Raw genomic sequence first — 17,409 nt, 5'->3', positions numbered from 1 at the left:
ATGGCAGGAGGTGTATGTTTAGAGACAAATAAAGGAGAAAGGCCAGCCACTGCTCAGCTCTTCCACAATGAGAAATGTTTCAGGAGGAGAGGTGAGGAACCTCTTGGAATCCCAGTGTTCCTTCAAGGCTCTTCTCAGGGCCTAGTCCTAGACAGAACTCTAATCCCTGACTCCCACTCCCAATTACATTGTATTTCCTTTTGTACAGATTTTATACTGATTTTTTTCTTTGTATGTGGGTTGGTTGGTAAGTTAGGGGCTGCTTCCCTTCTGCCCTCATATCTCCAGCACTAAGCATGGTGCCAACCCATAGTTCGGCACTAAATAAAATTCTATTGGCTTTATATGTGAAGCTTAATGATGAGTAAGAGATTTTGGTGGGGGCTGAGGGGGTAAGGTGGGGAGGAACACAAGAACCTGATTATGGGCTGATTACTTGTTTCACTTTTCCTCTCTTCCCACTTAGTTCTTGCCCTCCCAACCCCCATCCCCCAATCTGGCACATCCATTCTTATCACTTGGTTAAAATGGGTCTTTTGGAGGTTACCAATAGTCTCTTAACTGCTCAGTACTGACCTTTGCTCAGTCTCTGTCCTTATCAACTTGTTTTCTTGGACATACTCTCCTTCCAGGTTTTTTCTATGCAACTCTGGTCTCTTGTTTGAGTTCCAGTCTTGTATCACCAGCAGCCTGTTGATCATTTCCCTGATAGCTTGTTGGCAATCTCAGACTCAATATCTAAAATGGAATTCATTCTCTACTTCTCTCTCTTTCTCTCTTTCTGTGTCTCTCTCCCTCTTTCTCTTAGTTCTTTTTCTCTCCTTTCTCTGTCTCTCTCTCATCTCTCTCTATCTTTCTCTGTGTCTCTGTCTCCCTGACCCCATCTTTTCTCCAGACTTTCCTCTTTCTGTTGAGGGCACTACCCCCAGGCTCTTAACCTTAGAGTCATCTTCCAATCTTTTCTCTCCCTTATGCTCCATATTGTATTGGTTTCCACGTCTTGTTATTTCTGTCTTCCCATTTGGCTCTTATTAGTTCCTTCCTTAGGTCCATATCACTTCTCTGGGCACACTGCATTGGCCTCCTGATCCTCCTGATTGACCCTCTTGCCTTCAATGTCTCTTCTCTCTGATGTATCCTTTCCTTCCCAGAATATTCCCAAAGCACAGGTCTGACTTTGTTCCTCTCCTATTCTAGAAGCTCTAGTGGTTCCTCTCTGCCTGAAGGATCAAATAATATCAAATGCCTCAGCTGGACCTTTAAAGTCCTTCATAGTCTGGTTCTACTCTCCTTTTCCCAGCTTCCTGCCCATCACTGCTCTTCCCCCACTTTACATTAAAGCAAACTCCCTGAGCTCGTCCTTCCTCCTGCATAGCTTTGGGTTGGCCAACTACCATGTCTGGAACACTCTTCTTCCTGGCTCCACGTACTTCCTAGAATGGAAGTACTCTCTCACACCTCAAATTATCAGGTATTTACTTAGGGCTAACCCAGCAGAATGTAGGTCCTTAAGATCAGAAATTTATAACTATTCAAGTATTATCATTCCCATTTCACAGGTGAGGGAAATGAGGTGCAGGAGTTGCCACTTTGTCCATCCTTAGACCCAACCCCAAGCAGTCTGTCTCCCAGCCCTCCAGTCCTTCCTGCTCTCCCTCAGGGGCTCCTGTTTTAATTCAGTCCTTTCCTCTCCTTTACCTCTGACCTCAGTTTGGTGTGGTCACTTCAGGACACTTCTACTCTTGCTGGACCAACCCAAGTGACCTCCACAAAAGCCTTCCGGGATTCTCCTCTCATCTTAGTGACCCTCACCTTCCATGATTGTCTGCTACCCAGCCAAGGCTCAAGCCATGTATGCCTCTCTGTACTCCACAGATATGCCAAGCTGTGGAATGAGATAATCCAGCAGAGCCCACCCACCCTCTCCTTTAGAATTGGATTGGGAGTCTCAGGACCTGAGCTCATGGCCTCCTTCTGTTCCTTTGATATGGGTAAGTCTCCTCCTGTGCCTGTTTCTTCACCTGTCAAACTTTTCTTCTGCACATAAAGTGTATGAGGGTGTGTTTAGTGATTCGTGTAAATTTTCAATTAGCAACAATAGCAGACTTCTCTCCTTGAAGGATGCCAGCATTTTCTGTTAGGACCAGGGTCAGATATAGTTAACAACACTTGCCATTTACTCCAACAACTTGGAAGGTGCCAGGAATAGAGAAATGAGAGTTCTGGGTTAAGCCAGCACAAGACCAGCTGGGCTGCTGTGGTTGAAGTGCTTCTGGAATGTGCCTGCCTCTACCAAGCCTCTGCAGAGTGAGTTATGAGCTTGGAAGCAGCTGTGGAAAATTGAAACTTTCCTTTTGCAGGGAGACACGGATGAAATCTCTGCAAGCAGGAATGTATAGCAGTCACTGCCTAACTCCTCTCTGTTTGTTGTTAGAGGAACCACCAATACCCACTGGCATTGACCATTTGCCTTGGGTCTTTGGAAGTCAAACTGAGTTTCACAAATGTTTTTTGAGAGATGGCCTCCTATCCCAACAGTTTGTTGTGGAATGGGTGGGTTGGGGTTTACCTCTACAAAAAGGAATCCTTCTTAGCTGCAAAAATCAGGTTGTAAGGACTTAAACTTCCTGTAATTCCCCACTGGGAGGTCATGGGGGGAAGGAGGGAGGGTTGCAGGGGCCAATGGGATCACCCAGGACTTTGTCATAATAACACTAATGATCATTTCTAACCCACTTGAAGGAAGGAAGAGCCTTTCTCTACATTATTCCAGTTGATCTCTTCTGAGAAGAAAAGGGAAGGGCCTGGGTAGAGACATGGAAGGTTTTTATAGAACCATGGCCATGGACCTCAGAGGTGGAATGACTCACATTTGGAGTTATTTTGGAATGCCTGACAGCCACGCTCATGTGTGTGTATGTGTGTATGTGTGTGTGTGTGTGTGTGTGTGTGTGTGTGTGTGTTTCTTATAGGGTTTGATTTGACAGAGATATAGGACCCTGGGGGCTGAAAGAAGCCAAAAGCAGAGGGGCATCCTGGGATTGTTTATGGTCAAAGGGTTCTCCTGGGAAAGAGGGATGAGGTGTGTTCTATGTGGTCCCAGAAGACAGACCCAACCAATCAATGTCATGTAATCAATACTTATTTATTGAGCACTGGCTTGACACTAGCTAGATCCCATGGACCAACTTTTTGACAATTAGAACTGACCCCTAATGGTTATGACTGCCTGGCCAGGTGGCACCATCCCCTCTCTGGAGGTCTTTGATCAGAAACTGGACAACCACATCCCAACTATGCTCAAATGAGGATGTCTAATGTGGAGGCTGTGGAAACCCCTTCCAATTCACACTGTGATTTTGTAAAAAATGGTTAGAAAAAGCAAAAAAGAGAAGAAATTTGAAGAATAAGGGAGGGATCACTTTTTGGAAGGGAGAGCCAAGTAGGATTCTTTAAGAGGGTAGCTCTAGATCCCTTGAAGGACAAAAGGGGATCTTAATAGGCAGAGATAGGAAGGGAATCCTCGCGTTTGCATACAGCCTTGTCCTAGGCATCCATCCCCAAGAGATGGGCCCCAATACTCCAGTCAGAACTTCAGGCACCCCATTTGCCTATATACGTTCTAACGTTCACTAGCCCCATTACCCTGTGCCATCCTGTACCTGCCTGCTCCCTGGTTGGATGGCCCTGGCTATCCTGTAGAGAGGCCCTGTACTTTTCCATCCCCCAGTTGGTGAGTGAGTGTCCTCAGGTCCTCGGACCTGCAGCCTTAATTCTGGTTCCCTGGAGAGTTCAATTGATGTCTCCAGCCCTACTAAAGTCAGGATCTCTTTGTGGCTTTCCCATCCCCATGAGGCCTAGAAAACAAAATCCAAAAACTGGAACTCACCATAAATATTGATTAACCAGCTTATTCATGAATTGTGCCCATATTGTGTATGAACATGAAAACATGAGCACTCAATGACTGTCATCTTGTCCTATGCCCTTTCCCCAAATTAACATCCCCAGATAGGACATAGGACAGATTTTCCAAATGCCCCAGCTTACCTATGATCCATTGGGTGAGTCACCCATTCATTAAAGATCCCTTTCAAACCTCCATCCTGCCATTTTGGGCCTGTGCACCCTCTTTCTGATGATTGGGTCATGCGTACAATCAAGGGTTTGGGGCGTGGTCTCAAGCAGGGAACAGCTTGTTCAGGTTGGCCATGCAGTAACTCTAAACAGGCTAAAGATCTGGCATTTGGCTTCTAACATTCAAGGAAGAGATAGGCAAATGTCTAAAAGACAAAAGAGAAAACTGGTGTTAGATAAGAGAACCAGACCAGGAAAGGAAACAGGCTGACCCATGGATGGCCTGAGGGATAAGCTTACCTCTTTTGGACAGATAACATTTCTTCCTTGTCTCTTTTGCCCAAGTACATGCCCCAGTTCACTTGTGCCTACCCTGCCCTCTCTCTGGTCCTTCTGGTTCCCTGCCACTTTATGCCTGCTCTGTGCTCTCCATGGTCCTTCTGGTCACCCATAGTTTTGCTTCCTTAGCTCATGATTTGTGATGATCCCATGGCATCACCCTTTGAAGAGGACTCTATATGTAGAAAAGATGAAGACTAGGGATGCAAAGAGTCTACTGGAGTGTTTCTTGATGCCCTTGATCCCTTGATGAGCTTATAGGTTGGTGAACCTTTGTTTGGGTCTTTGAGAGCATCTCCCGGGGAGGAGCATCTAATGGAGCCTTGTTGGGAGGACCAAAGACAACTCCTGATTAAGACTCCATGAATAGAATTGCCTTCAGGATGAGCTGGTTGGTTTTGTTGGTTTGTTGCCAGACCACAGCCTCCTAGTAGAGTGTGTGTGTGTGTGTGTGTGTGTGTGTGTGTGTGTGTGTGTGTGCGCGCGCGTGTGTGTGTGAGACAGTCTGACTCACAAGTTGGGAAAGGTAATTCTGAAAAACCTAATCTATTAGTACATTCATTTCATGTCATATCTATTATTATACAAATTATAATTCCCTCCACAATTGGAAGAAGCCAGAGTGTGCCAAGCTTCAGATGCCAAACAGAAGGTGTTCTACTTGATCCTGAAGGCCACAGAAGCCAATGGAGTGCACTAGTAGGGGGGTGTGATCCAGTCAGACCTGTGCTTTTGGAAGATCACAGTGAGGTCCAGATAGTGGGACAGGTGGGAAGAGATAGCCCCAAGTGACCAGGTCCTCAGACTTGTTACATATCTATGTGGGGTGAAAGAGTAACTCCAGAACCCCAAGGGGGTGACCTACTGCCATTCTTTCTACATGGAGTTGGAGGGCTTTAGGACCTTGGCAGAAATTAGGACTTCCTGAAGAGAGAGGGATCACGTTGATTCTTCATAGGCCATATTTAGTATAATGTAGCAGAAAGAGTACTAGTTTTAGAGACAAGAGGATCTGAGGTCAAATCTTGCCCTGATAGATTGGTATATGCCTCTAGCCACTATAAGCCCTTCACACCCTGGTGCCAACCTACCTTTCCACACTTATGCCATGTGACTCCTCAGTTTTATAAACCTCATATGATTGTTGAGAGGAGCAAAGAAATTTGAAAGTACAAAATCAGCATCTTAGGTGGAGAGGGAGGGGCGGGACAAAGGCTGCTTATGATCTGCTGGGCACAGCTCCCTTGAATCTGGGAGCACGGAGCTACTGGGATCTCTGAAAATCTAGGCAGGAGAGATCTTCTTTGGTTTCTCACAGTGTGCTCTGGGTGGTGGCATTTATGAGCCAAAGAGGAAGTGGGTTTTAGGTACTGGGTCCAAAATAGAGCTGAAGGTTGGACCTCAGTGGTTCATTTCTTTGTCCAAGGCACCCTGTGAAACAAAGGGGAAGGAGTGCCAGAGGGAAGAGGAGGACCCTTAAGAAAGGAGGCCAAGGACACTCCAAATTGCCTGCTATTCATGGACATGAACTTCACTGTAGGCAATCAGAACAGAGGACCTTTGTCCAATGACCAACATGTTGAGGGATTATCAGAAGAGCTGAACCATGAACCATTATCTTACTATAAATGAAACCAGAAGACAAACGAAAGTTGTCATTTAATGAAAGGATGGTTCAAGGATTCTTCCTAGAGAAACAATAAATTGAGCTACACATACCAGGCACTGTACTAGATACTGGGGGTACAAATCCACAGGATGAAACACTCCCTGACTTCACATTTCTGTCAAGAGAGACTATACACACACACACACATATATATATACATACATGCGTATATATAGGCATATACACATGCTTCCTTCTGTGTGACATATATGTACATATACACATGAATGAATAAAGCACTTATTGTATGTTTATTATTTGCAAAGACTAGCTAATTTTCTTGATGGAGGAGGCTGGGAGGGAGGAGGATGAGAAAAACCCTGATGAAGAAGGTGGTAGATGGGCTGCACTTTGAAGAAAACTAAGGATTCTGGGAGTTGGAGGAGAGGAGGCCAAGCATTCTGTGCTCCGTTGATGAGCATGGAATTTCCTGTATGAGGACTGGGAAGGCAGTGCCAGATGGTGTGTGGATGGTGTGTAGAAGGGAGTAACATATCATAAAGGTGGAAAGGTGGATTGGAAGCAGGGTGCAAATGGCTTTAAATGCCAGAGGACCTTGTATTTTATTTTAGCAATAAGAGTCAGAGTTTACTGAGTGACTGAGTGATATGGTCAGACCTGGGCTTCAAGAATATCCTTCTGGCAGCTGGAAGATGGGCTGGAGGAAGGAGATAAATAACGCACCAGGTAGGGGCTAAGGGGGGCTTGATGGAGGGTGGTGGCTGTGTGAATGGAAAGGGAAGAAAGCTTGAAGAAGTGTCATGGTTGTAGGAAGGACAAGATCTGTCCACAAATTGGACATGGGACATGAGAGGGTGAGGAGCCAAGGACAGCTCTGAGGTCGGGAGGGAGGGTAGTGCCCTCAGCACAAAGAAAGGAGTTGGTAACGTTGGTTTTCTTGACTGTTGAAAGATGAGGAGTGGTACCTCATGCTCCAGAAGTGCAAACTGAGCCTTCTGAAGGGACTGGCAGCTTCTTGAGGATGCAGAAGTGAGAAGTTTCTCTAAAGAACTTGAAAGAACCCCCCAAACCAGGGCAATTGGTGCTCAGTCATGGAGGCTTCAATGTGAAGGAGTACACAGGGGAGGACAGGGCAAGATGTGCATCCAATTTGAGGAAGGCAAGAGGCATCAAAGCCAGCCCTGATGTCTCCCTCAGGAAGCTGGGTAGCAGCTGCTAGGCATGGTGACAAACCAAATGGCATCCCCCCAAACAGAACAGACTTGACAGAAACTGAAGGAAGATGCTGCAGATACGGGAGTCACACCGCCATCAGATTAGAGCCCACCTGGAGCAAATGGTCAAACTAGCCTCTCACTGGGAGGGAGGACAAGGATGGGCAGAAGACACCATATACAGCTCAGAGCTCCTTGCCAAGCAGCTAGGGAAGCCTTGGGCTATGCTGGTTGGAGAACACTGACTGGCATTGGGTCTTGGGCAGTCCTCTTGAACACTGAGTCCATCTTCCTTGCCCCATTCATTCTCTTGGGGAGGAATTGGCTTGTATCTGCACCAGTAGAGGGTCTGTGCCCATGGACAAGATCACAAACCCCTTGAAGGCCCTTTTCTCCTTCTTTGGACAGTAGGATGATGCCTGCACCTGAGAATGTCTGCATGCAGGTCCCAGGTCTGCCCAGCTTCCTCACCTTTCTAGGCCTCACTTTCCCCATCTTCTCATGGCTAAAAAGAGGACTTGGATAGTTCAGCTCTGAAATCCTATCGTGCCAAATGCTGTTGACCTTTCAACAAGTTTAACAACAGGGTTTAAACCATTTGTAGAAACACATGATCTATGAATCAGTGTGAACCTGGTCATGAACATGGTTGGAGACCACACATTTTTACTTATTAATTAAAGTCTGGGTCATAGGACCAGGAATGTGAGTGGACATCAGTTGAGGCAGGAGGTGCTACATCTCTGGAGGAGCCATCTGGTGTAGATAGACGAGCTATCCCAGGCCTGCAAAAGAAGCTTCTTTCCTGGCCACAACACAGACGGTTGATTTTTATGCAACCAACACAGCCTAAACCTGAAAGCAAGGACTCTGAACACACAGAGTGTGTGAGGTTTGGGAGGTTTGAGGTTGTCAGGTGTAGCCCCAAAAGGTAACAGAATGGCCAGGGTTAAAGGAGGATTTATGTCAACTCATGTCTGTGGTCAGATGGGCTGGAGCCCAAGCAGGCTGGGTATTGAACAAAAGTGTCAGTCAAGGCTGAAGGAAGACTCTTCAATCAAGTAACCCCAATTAGCAGGTCCAGGAAAGGGCAAGATGCTCCTTGCCTGAAATCAGCCACCAGACTCCCCCACTCCAAGTCACCAGAAACTAGAAGGACATGGCCCCAAAGGGGGACCCACTGGGTCACAGATGGTGGTCATGATTCCCATAAAGAGATGGTTGGCCATCTAACCACAAGGCCCAACTCCTCTGGAGTCCTCCAAAATGTCCAGGTCACCTCTTTATCCTAGAAGATCACTCCAGCTTTGGGACTGACATCTCAGAAGCACACTAGGGACACTCCCTCCCTCTCAGAACATCCAGGCTTCAACAGCCCTGAGCCTCTCCATCAGTCCCTGAGCTGAGCCCAAGTCCCTTCTCCTCCCTGTCTCCACCCTCTTCCTTTTATGTTTTATAAGCCCCTAGAACTGAGGGACTCTCTTTCTTTTTGTCTTGATATCCCCAGCACTCAGCATGGCGCTGGACAGAGAGGAAGCAGTTAACCAATGCTTGTGGACTGACTGACTGACAAAGCTCCTGAGCAATAGTGAGAGATGGTAGTGAGGCCAGAGGTCCCTGGAAGGCTTTGGGAATAAGGTGGCAAGTGCAGCTGAGCCAGCCTCCTTCATCCAGGGCTGGAATGCCCTGCCCTCCTCATGAAAAGACCATTTTTTCTCTACCTCAGGAACAAAATGTGTCTCCGAGGCTTCTGCCCATTGCTCCTGGATCAGTACCTTCCAAATGACAGAAACAGCATCTCCATGTATTGGCCCCCATCTGATAAGCTTTCAGGGAGTTCAGAGAAAGGCTGGCCTCACCTGATGGCTTCTACATGTGGGCACTTAGCTTGTCTTGCTTGAATAAAAGAGGCTGGTCTGAGATGGGCTAATGGACTTGACAAGACCATAGAGACTTACATGCTAAAGTAAAACCAGCCTCCAGACCTACTCTTCTCACACCATTCTATGGCCTCATGGGTATTTAGAGAAGAGAATGACAGGGTCCTGAGCCCCATCTGTAGTCCTAAGTCCAAACCATCCCTGAACAAGGAGCATGTATCCTGGCATGGTTCTAATGCCCAACATGGACATATAGAGCCATAAGTAAAATAAATAATCTTGATAGCACTTGAAAGTAATGAATTACAAGTAGGGAATGAAAGTAAGAATTCTAAGTAGTGGAGCGACAAAGGACAGCATCCCAGGCATGGGGCACAACCACTGCAAGAGCCCAGAAGGAGGAACTAGCACGTCATGGGTAAAGAGTATTGAGAAGGCCAGTCTGACAGGGCCACAGAATGCATGAAAGGGAGCAGAGTTTATGAACCACAGGCCAGTGAACTTGACTGCTACTCAAAGGAAATTCTAGATTGGCTCATGGTTGCTAAGCATCGAGAAAGGAAAGTGGTGACTAAAAAGCCAACCTGGCTTTATCAAGAGAAATCAGGCCAGACTACCACAATCTCCTTTATAGATAGATGGATGGATGGATAGATGGATGGATGAATGAACTGACTGACAGGTAGACCTGGAGACTATTTGTCTGGATTGCTATGACTGGAGTCAGGAAGACCTGAGTTCAAATGTGGCCCCAGATGCTTACCAGCCATGTGACCCTGGGCAAGTTACTTAATTTCTCTCTGATTCAGTTTCTGTATCTGTAAAATGGGGATAATAGCACCTCCCTCCTAGGGTGGTGCAAGGATATAATGAGATAGTATTTGTAAAGCCTCTTGCAAGCCTTAAGGTGCTAAATATATATATGCTATGATCATACAGAGATGGATAGGGAACTGGGTAGATTGAGTGGATCACTGAATCTGGTCACATTCTTACCATATGCTAAATGCTGGAGATAAGTCCCATTCTGATGAGAGAGACAATACTTAGGAAAGGTTTCTACTGAGAGTCAGATGGAAAGCTGCCAGGGTCCTTGGGGAGCAGCCACAAAGTGGATGGCCAGGTGTCTTCTAGAAAGTCATTTCCACTGAAAAAATCCCATCAGTTTCTGACATTGAACAATTTGACAACCATGATAAGAACTCTAGTGGCTAGAACTTTCTTTTCTGGGTCTTCCCTAGCCAGGATGCATCTCCATGGGTGTGGTCTTCGAGGAGGATGCTGAGGGCTTTGGACTGGTAGCCCTGCCCCAAGGTTCTAGGGCCCAGGGTCCTGAGTCCCCTCCACCAAGATCTGAGGGCAGATGAGGGTCAGGGTAGTAGTGTTTTGATTTGCTTGGCGTAAGGCTTTCTCTGGCCTTTCTTTAGAGTTCCCTGCTCACTTCTTCAGTGAAACAAACTCTAAGGATGTACAAAAAATATATAGCTTTTTTTTGAGGTAGCAAAGAATGGGAATCTGAGGGGTGTTCATACAATGGTGAATGGATGAACAGATTATGGTATATGAATGTGATAGGATGCTATTGAGCTGTAAGAAATAATGAAGGGGATGGTTTCATAGACACCTGGGAAGACTTGTTTCTCCCAAGAGTAGAAAACTGATGCAGAGTGAAATAAACAGAATTAGAAAAACAATTTATGCAATTAAAATATTGTAAAGACAAGCAACTCTGAAAGAACTAGGAACTCTGATCAATGTAATGACCAATCAAGATTTCTGGGAACTAATGATGAAGCATGGTACTTACCCTTGGATAGAGAAGAGGAAGATTCAGAGTGCAGAAAGAGATACATAGTTGTTTTTCTCTACATGGCCAATGAAGGAATTAAATTGACTATTATTGATGATTGAATTAATTGACTATGAATGTTTGTAACAGGGCTTTTATTTTTTAATTCTCAACTTGAAGGGAGGAAAAGCAAGCAAATTTTGGCTGATTAAAACAAAAGATATTTTGGTAATGGGATCATGCACTTCTTTGGGGATGACTGCCTTCTAAGAAAGGGGAAGTAATGAACTTACTGTCCTCTGCCCTCCTCAGGCTTCATGTGGAGTCCCGTGTTCAATTGTGGACACCATGTTTCAAGAAGACTTTGATAAACTGGAGAGTATATAGAGGAGGGCAAACAGCCCTGGGGATCAGTTGAAGAAACTGGGCATATTTAATTGGAGAAGAAAACAGTCATGAGGAACATGAAAGCTGTCAAGTATTGGATGGGCTGGCATGTGGAGGAGAGATTAACTTTGTCCTGTTGGGCACCAGGAAACCAAAGTAGGAGTGATGGGTAGAAGTCACAAAGAGGTTAATTCAAGCTAGGTGTTAAGATAAACTCCCTGTAGACAAGAGCCATCCAAATGTGTGTTCATGCTCCCTGGAGGTCTTCAAGCAGAGCCTGGTAGGTTATTGTTCATAAGTTGACCATTGATGTCTCTTCCAACTGTCAGATTAACAATGAGCAACAGATCTGCAAACATAGGTTGGTATCTAGGATAGGAAAGACTACAGGTGTTAACAGATAAGTTGTTCTTTGATCCCAGAGGACAAAAGGAAGCCATTGGAACTTGAGGAGGATGGTGACCTGTGCTTTAGGAAAATCACTTCAGCAGCCAAGTACAAGAAGGATTGGAGGAGGGGGAGACTGGACGGAGCAAGGAGATCTATAGAGAGGGCAGGCCAGGTAGGAGGTGGTGAGACTTGTACTGGGGTGATAGATGTGAGTGGAGAGAAGGTGATGGATAAGAAAGGTTGGGGAGATAGAAATGAGAGTTGGCAACTGATTGGACATAATGGGGTGACAGAGAGGGAAAGGTCAAGGATGACACTGAAGTTATGAGTCTGAGAGATTGGGACAACAGTGGTGCTCTCAACAGAAACAGAAAATTTAGGAAGAGGGAGAGTTTTCGGGGGAAGTGATAGATACTATTGTGGAGATGTCAAGTCTAAGATGCCTACAGGACATTCACTTGAAAATATGCCAATAGGCAGTTAAAGATATATGGTTAGAACATGGGAGATAGTAGAACTGGGTTTTTCAATCTATGAGGCATCTTCAAGAAGATAAGAATTAAGTCCATGAGAGCTAATGAGATTCCTATGAGAGATGGTGTAGAGAAAGAAAAACTGAGGCAATTAAGTGATGCAGTGGCTAGAACACCTGAGTTCAAATCCTACCTTACCAGCTGTGTGACCCTAGGCAAATTATTTCACCTCTGCTTGTCTCCATTTTCTCAACTGGAAGAAGAGGATCAAAATGCTAACTATTATTATTATTTAGAAGATATGGCATAGGGCAGTCCTGGGGGATTCCTCCAACTGAGGTACACAGACACACACACACACACACACATACTTAAGTTGGAAGCAGTTCTGTCTAATGATGAAACAGTTAAAGCAGTGTGGTACAGGATATGGTGGGGTGGGGTGCTTTTTGCAGTGAAGCTTTTATATCTATTATACTTCCCTTATCACAGTACAGTTCTGGTTATTCTGTGAGACAGAAAAGAAACCAATACTTTGTTCATACTGCTACCTTACCAAGGTTTACCCCATCAGAGGTCTTGTCTCTTTATTTCGTTTGACTTCATGGCAGTGGTCTGAGGGACATGAACTTCATGCCTGAGAAGTGGAAGGAGACGCTTTGACGGGGATGTGCGAATAATAAAGAGACTCCTTTGTCTTCCTGAATGAATCTTTTCCTGGGTCAAGGGCAAAAGGGCACTGCTGCTTTTCAAGAGAATCTTCAGCTAGGATGGTTGCTGGGTGCTTGGTGCCAGACCAGCAGAAGGACCAGAGCTGACCCAGCTCAGACTCTAATGACACCATATGCTTATATGGTGATATTGAACTTCAGATAAGGGCAGAGTGAAGCCCGATAGCTTTCTGAATGCCACTCTCCTTTCACCTTGGTCCAGACTTGAGACCCTTCTACCTCCTGGACGTCAGTCTTTGTTAGGTCTGTGGAGAAGCCTGGGCCTGCCTCCGTGCTCAAGAAGCATTAATCCTTGGGGGTAGATCAGCTCAGGGGCCTTTGCAGCCTGGCCAAGCTAGCTCTGAAATCATCAGGCTCTGGTGCTGGGAACCCCAACCATCACTCGGTGTGATGCTTGGCCTCTACAAAACAGCTACAAGGAAGTGACTTCTGAACATTCAGGTCTCAATTCAGTTCAGTTCAATCCAATGAACCCTTATTAAACACCAGCTGGTGCCAGCACATGCCAAAGTAACAACAAACAGTCCTTGTTCCCCAAAAGATTCCCTTTCCTGCGGAGGTTCCTGCCTGTACAAAGATGGCTTTTAAGGAGGAACAGGGAGTAAATGAGTGAGGGCGCCCTTAACAGCAGCCATTCCAACTGGAGCTTTGAAAAAATGAGCAAATGGAAACATTAGAAGGCAGAAAGGGGGCTCAGGGACAGGGAAAATATCTGCCAGAGCCTGAAGCCTGTTTCCCTCATTAGGGTCCAGGGCATAGAAACTAAAGCAGAAACAGATGTTGGTGAGTCTCTGGGAGGGAGCGAAGGAGGGGTGGGATTCACTCACTCGGGAGAAGGCAGGCGGGCGTGGCTCGAATGCCGAGGATGCTGCTTCCTTGGAGAGGTCCAGCCTGCCGCGCCCGGCCCCGCAGTGACAGGGACAGCCACCTTTAGGTGCCTGCGGGGTGCTCTGCGCCAGTTTGGGTCTTCGTTTGGTGCTCAGGATTATCTTTTAGCAGACAAAAGGGAAGCATCATGGGGCTGATTCCCAAAGGGTCGATGCTTCCATGGAAGGCAAAGTAGATTTTGAAAAGAAGAAAGAAAAAGACAGGGTAGAAATTAATTGTAGGCATATTAGTTCCCACATTAGCGTTGGGGCCTCTGAGAAAGAGAAGGCCAGATGAAGGTAAGAGGTTTCCTGCTGGGCTCAGCCTCTCCTACCAGCGGTTTGGGAACAGGCCAAGAGCTACAGAGAGGGTTCCAGCCAAAGCAGGGGCTGTGGCCAAGCCAAGCAATCTACTTAAAGGGAGCAAAGCCTCCTCTAGGCCGCCCATGGTCTGGGGCCGGAAAATGGGTTTACTTTTCCATTTTCCACTTGAGGACTTTTATTTGGAGGCTGGAAAATGAGATGAAGCCAAGCACCGGCCAGGTCGGGCATTGTGATCCTGTGGAACTTCGGGCCCTCCAGAAGTCGGGCAGCCCCATCCCCTGGGAACTCCCTTTAGAGAGTGACCCCCTTTAGAGAGTGACATCCCTTGGGGATGGAATGGCACCTAGTATGAAGTTGTTTTCTGTCTCAGGGATATCTTCCTGGTTTGGGAAGTCTTTTCTTTGGAAGCAATAGCTCCCCTTCAGCTTGGATTTTCTAAGACTTGTTTAAAAGGGGCTATTAGGGAACCTTTTCCAGGGACAGCTTCACATGTGTGGAGTGCGGAGATAATCCTGGGCTCTCAGTACTGGTGTCAACCTAAAGATGCTCTGAATGCTCATGCCAGTGATGACCTGAGTCCCCAGGGGCTTATCTCCAGGTAGATCATGGACTGCTGGTTGCCCAGCATCTATGGGCTGTTATATTGTCGTATGAAAGACTCAGTCATGGGCTGAAAAACCAAGGAAAGCCTAGGGGGTGTGACAGAGCTTTTAGTAATTGGAAATAGGGACTCCAGCACTCCAGGTAAGATGGGAGTGGAAGAGAAGGAAGTTCCTGTCCAGCTGCCTAGGTGCACAGGGACTGAGCTAACTACAGTGAAAACCCATTAATATAAAAGTTCTGGCCACCTGGACCCAAGGCCCATTCCCATTGATTAGTGATCACTGTCTACATGGTCCTAGCCTCCCCAGTGAAGATGACAGCCCTCTGATGCCATCTCATCCTTTGGTATTCCATTGTATATCCAGGGAAGAACATGACTAAGGTCTGGATGGACTGATAGCCCTAAATGCGCCCTCTGGGTCTGGATCTGAATGGCTCTGATTCCAAGGAAGCAAACTCCCACTTTGTATGTTATCACTAGCCCTTCCCATGTAACCAGACCACTTTCATTTCTAATCACACGTAAGTCTTCAGGGGTACCAGGTGCCTCTTTGTCGATCTCTTTTGTCATCAGCCCCCTAGCATTACCAGGAAAATACAGGAGCTAGAAAGAGAAGCTGGCTGCTAGGTCTGTGCCCCAAAGAGATCAAAAAAGAGCAAAAGGACCCATAGGCACAAAATACTTTTGGTGTAAAAGAACTGGAAATGAAGGAAGTGCCTATCTATCAGGAAAAGTCTGAACAGTTTATGATACCTGAATGTGATGGAATCCTCTAATGCTGTAAGAAAGGATGAAGGGGAGGTTTCAGAGAAACCTAGGAAGACTTGTATGAACTGATGCAGAGGAAAGCGAGCAGAACCAGAGGACAAGGTATAAAATGGTAGCAATTTCTTCAAGACAAACAAATTCGAAAGACTTGGGTACTCGGATCAACACCATGAGATGAAGCGATTCTATAAGACTGGTGCTGAAGCATGTTCCCTGCCTCCTGAGGGAGAGAGGAAATGCCCAGGAGGTGTCAGGAGCCCCGCAATGGGGGTGGGGCTGGGGAGGGATGTGGCCACTCAAGAGCTTGTTTCGATCACTATGTCTGTTTGTCACAAGGTCTTTGTTTTGTTTTTCAATCGGGAGGTGGAGGGGGAAAGAAAAGAGATTTCTGTCCATTGAAATCTGTCTATTTAGTGATTTTAGAAAAGAATCACCCAGTCTTTAAAGTCTCTGCTGGTGCCCTGTGTGTGAGATCCTTGCTCAATGAATAGGGGGATGAGATGTGAATGAAGGAACTGAGCCACGTCTTCACTGGCATCCTTACTATAAATGAAACCAGAAGACAGAAGGCGCGCTCGCGCAGACACACACACACACACACACACACACACACACACACGCACCCCAAAGGCTTCCTAGAGCATTATGGGTCCCTCCCCCCCTTCTTCTGAGGACTAATAAAAATGTAGCTTTGGCTGGGATGGGGATGGGGACGCGGGGCAGCCTCCTGGTGGAAGATGCCGATGGGTGTCTGGATCCTCCACCAAGTACCACAAGGACCAGTCCTGGAGGAGTCTCCTTCATCTGCCTGCCTCCCTCCAGCTCCCCTTTTCCACAACCCTTCCTCTGCCCCGCCGCTGCCTTTTCTCTTCCCAGCATCATTTCCAGGGTCTACTCTGTGATGTGTACCTCAGTGGGGGGAGGAGGAGGCCCCCACCACCGCAGAGTGAAGGGAGGATTTAACCACAGGAACCACAGTTTAGAATAGTATGAAAATGGAACAAGGAGCAAAGACATGAAAGTAAAATGGAAAAATAAAGTAATCTTTAGAAACCTACCCAAGAGCAGCATTCAGCCCCTCCCCCACCCATGGTTCTCTGTTACAGACTGTAGGGGGAAAGAGACTGACATGAAACGGGGAGTCAGGGAACCTGGGTTCTAGCTGCAGAATTGCCACGGAATGTGATCTTAGACCTATCTCTCAGCCTCTCTCCTTGATCTTCCTCCTGTGTAAGATGGGTAGGGCAGAGAGACAGGGCTGTATTTGGACTGGAAAGCCCCTGTGGTCTGAGCATAATTAGAATGTACTCAGGTCCGAAGTGGCAGAGCTAGGGAAGGACACAAAGCTGGCCCAGACTTCCAGGCAGTGCTGCCCTGGGAGAGAGAGGAGGGGGTGGGGTAGGTGGTTGCATCTTGGCTCCTCTATCTCTCCATAAACCCTTTCCTGCTCCACCCCCTCCCAGTCGCTGGTGTGAGATTGGGGAATTTGGGAGGAAGGCGTAGGACCATGGACTTGGGCTTTCACATCACAGGACCCTGCCCACGAACCCAGCTACCACACATCCATGAATCTCTGACTCCTTGATTCCTGCCCAGGCCCATCTCCCCAGGTCCTTCTGCTCGTACCCCTGATACTCTAAATAAATATTGTTGGATTCTGTCCTGAATCAGTCTGAGTAGAATGCTTCTTAGGAATAATGATGGGATTGCAGATGCATAACCTGTATCTGCTTACCATCTCAGGGAGGGGAGGGAAGGAGGGAGAGAATTTGGAAATCAAAACTTAAATAAAAGTGTTTTAAAAGTTGAAAAAAAGTAATGATGCTGGCACCTTGTTTGGTCATGTGGTGGAACTCTCTGCTGGGGGCAGGGGTTTTGTGGAGATCCACATTTGTAACTTGGGGGCTGCTCACCTGCCTGTTCTCGCCAGCTTTTGG

General features: G+C 46.6%; 2 long non-coding RNA genes across 2 annotated transcripts; one reads left to right on the top strand and one right to left on the bottom strand.

Annotated features, from left to right (window-relative positions):
* Nucleotides 1–1,385: 1,385 nt before the first annotated feature.
* Nucleotides 1,386–6,339, top strand: LOC140532334 (uncharacterized). Its single transcript, XR_011976460.1, has 2 exons — nt 1,386–1,991; nt 5,843–6,339. It is a non-coding gene; the product is annotated as an uncharacterized lncRNA (long non-coding RNA).
* LOC140532333 (uncharacterized) lies at nt 3,158–16,441 on the bottom strand. Its single transcript, XR_011976459.1, has 3 exons — nt 12,736–16,441; nt 4,051–4,283; nt 3,158–3,857 (listed from the first exon to the last, which is right to left on the bottom strand). It is a non-coding gene; the product is annotated as an uncharacterized lncRNA (long non-coding RNA).
* Nucleotides 16,442–17,409: the final 968 nt, after the last annotated feature.

Source organism: Notamacropus eugenii, chromosome 3, assembly GCF_028372415.1.
Source record: "Notamacropus eugenii isolate mMacEug1 chromosome 3, mMacEug1.pri_v2, whole genome shotgun sequence".
NCBI classification, from domain to species: Eukaryota; Metazoa; Chordata; class Mammalia; order Diprotodontia; family Macropodidae; genus Notamacropus; species Notamacropus eugenii.
Note: the sequence above shows the minus strand (reverse complement) of the source record. Positions and strands in the feature narration are given on the sequence as shown.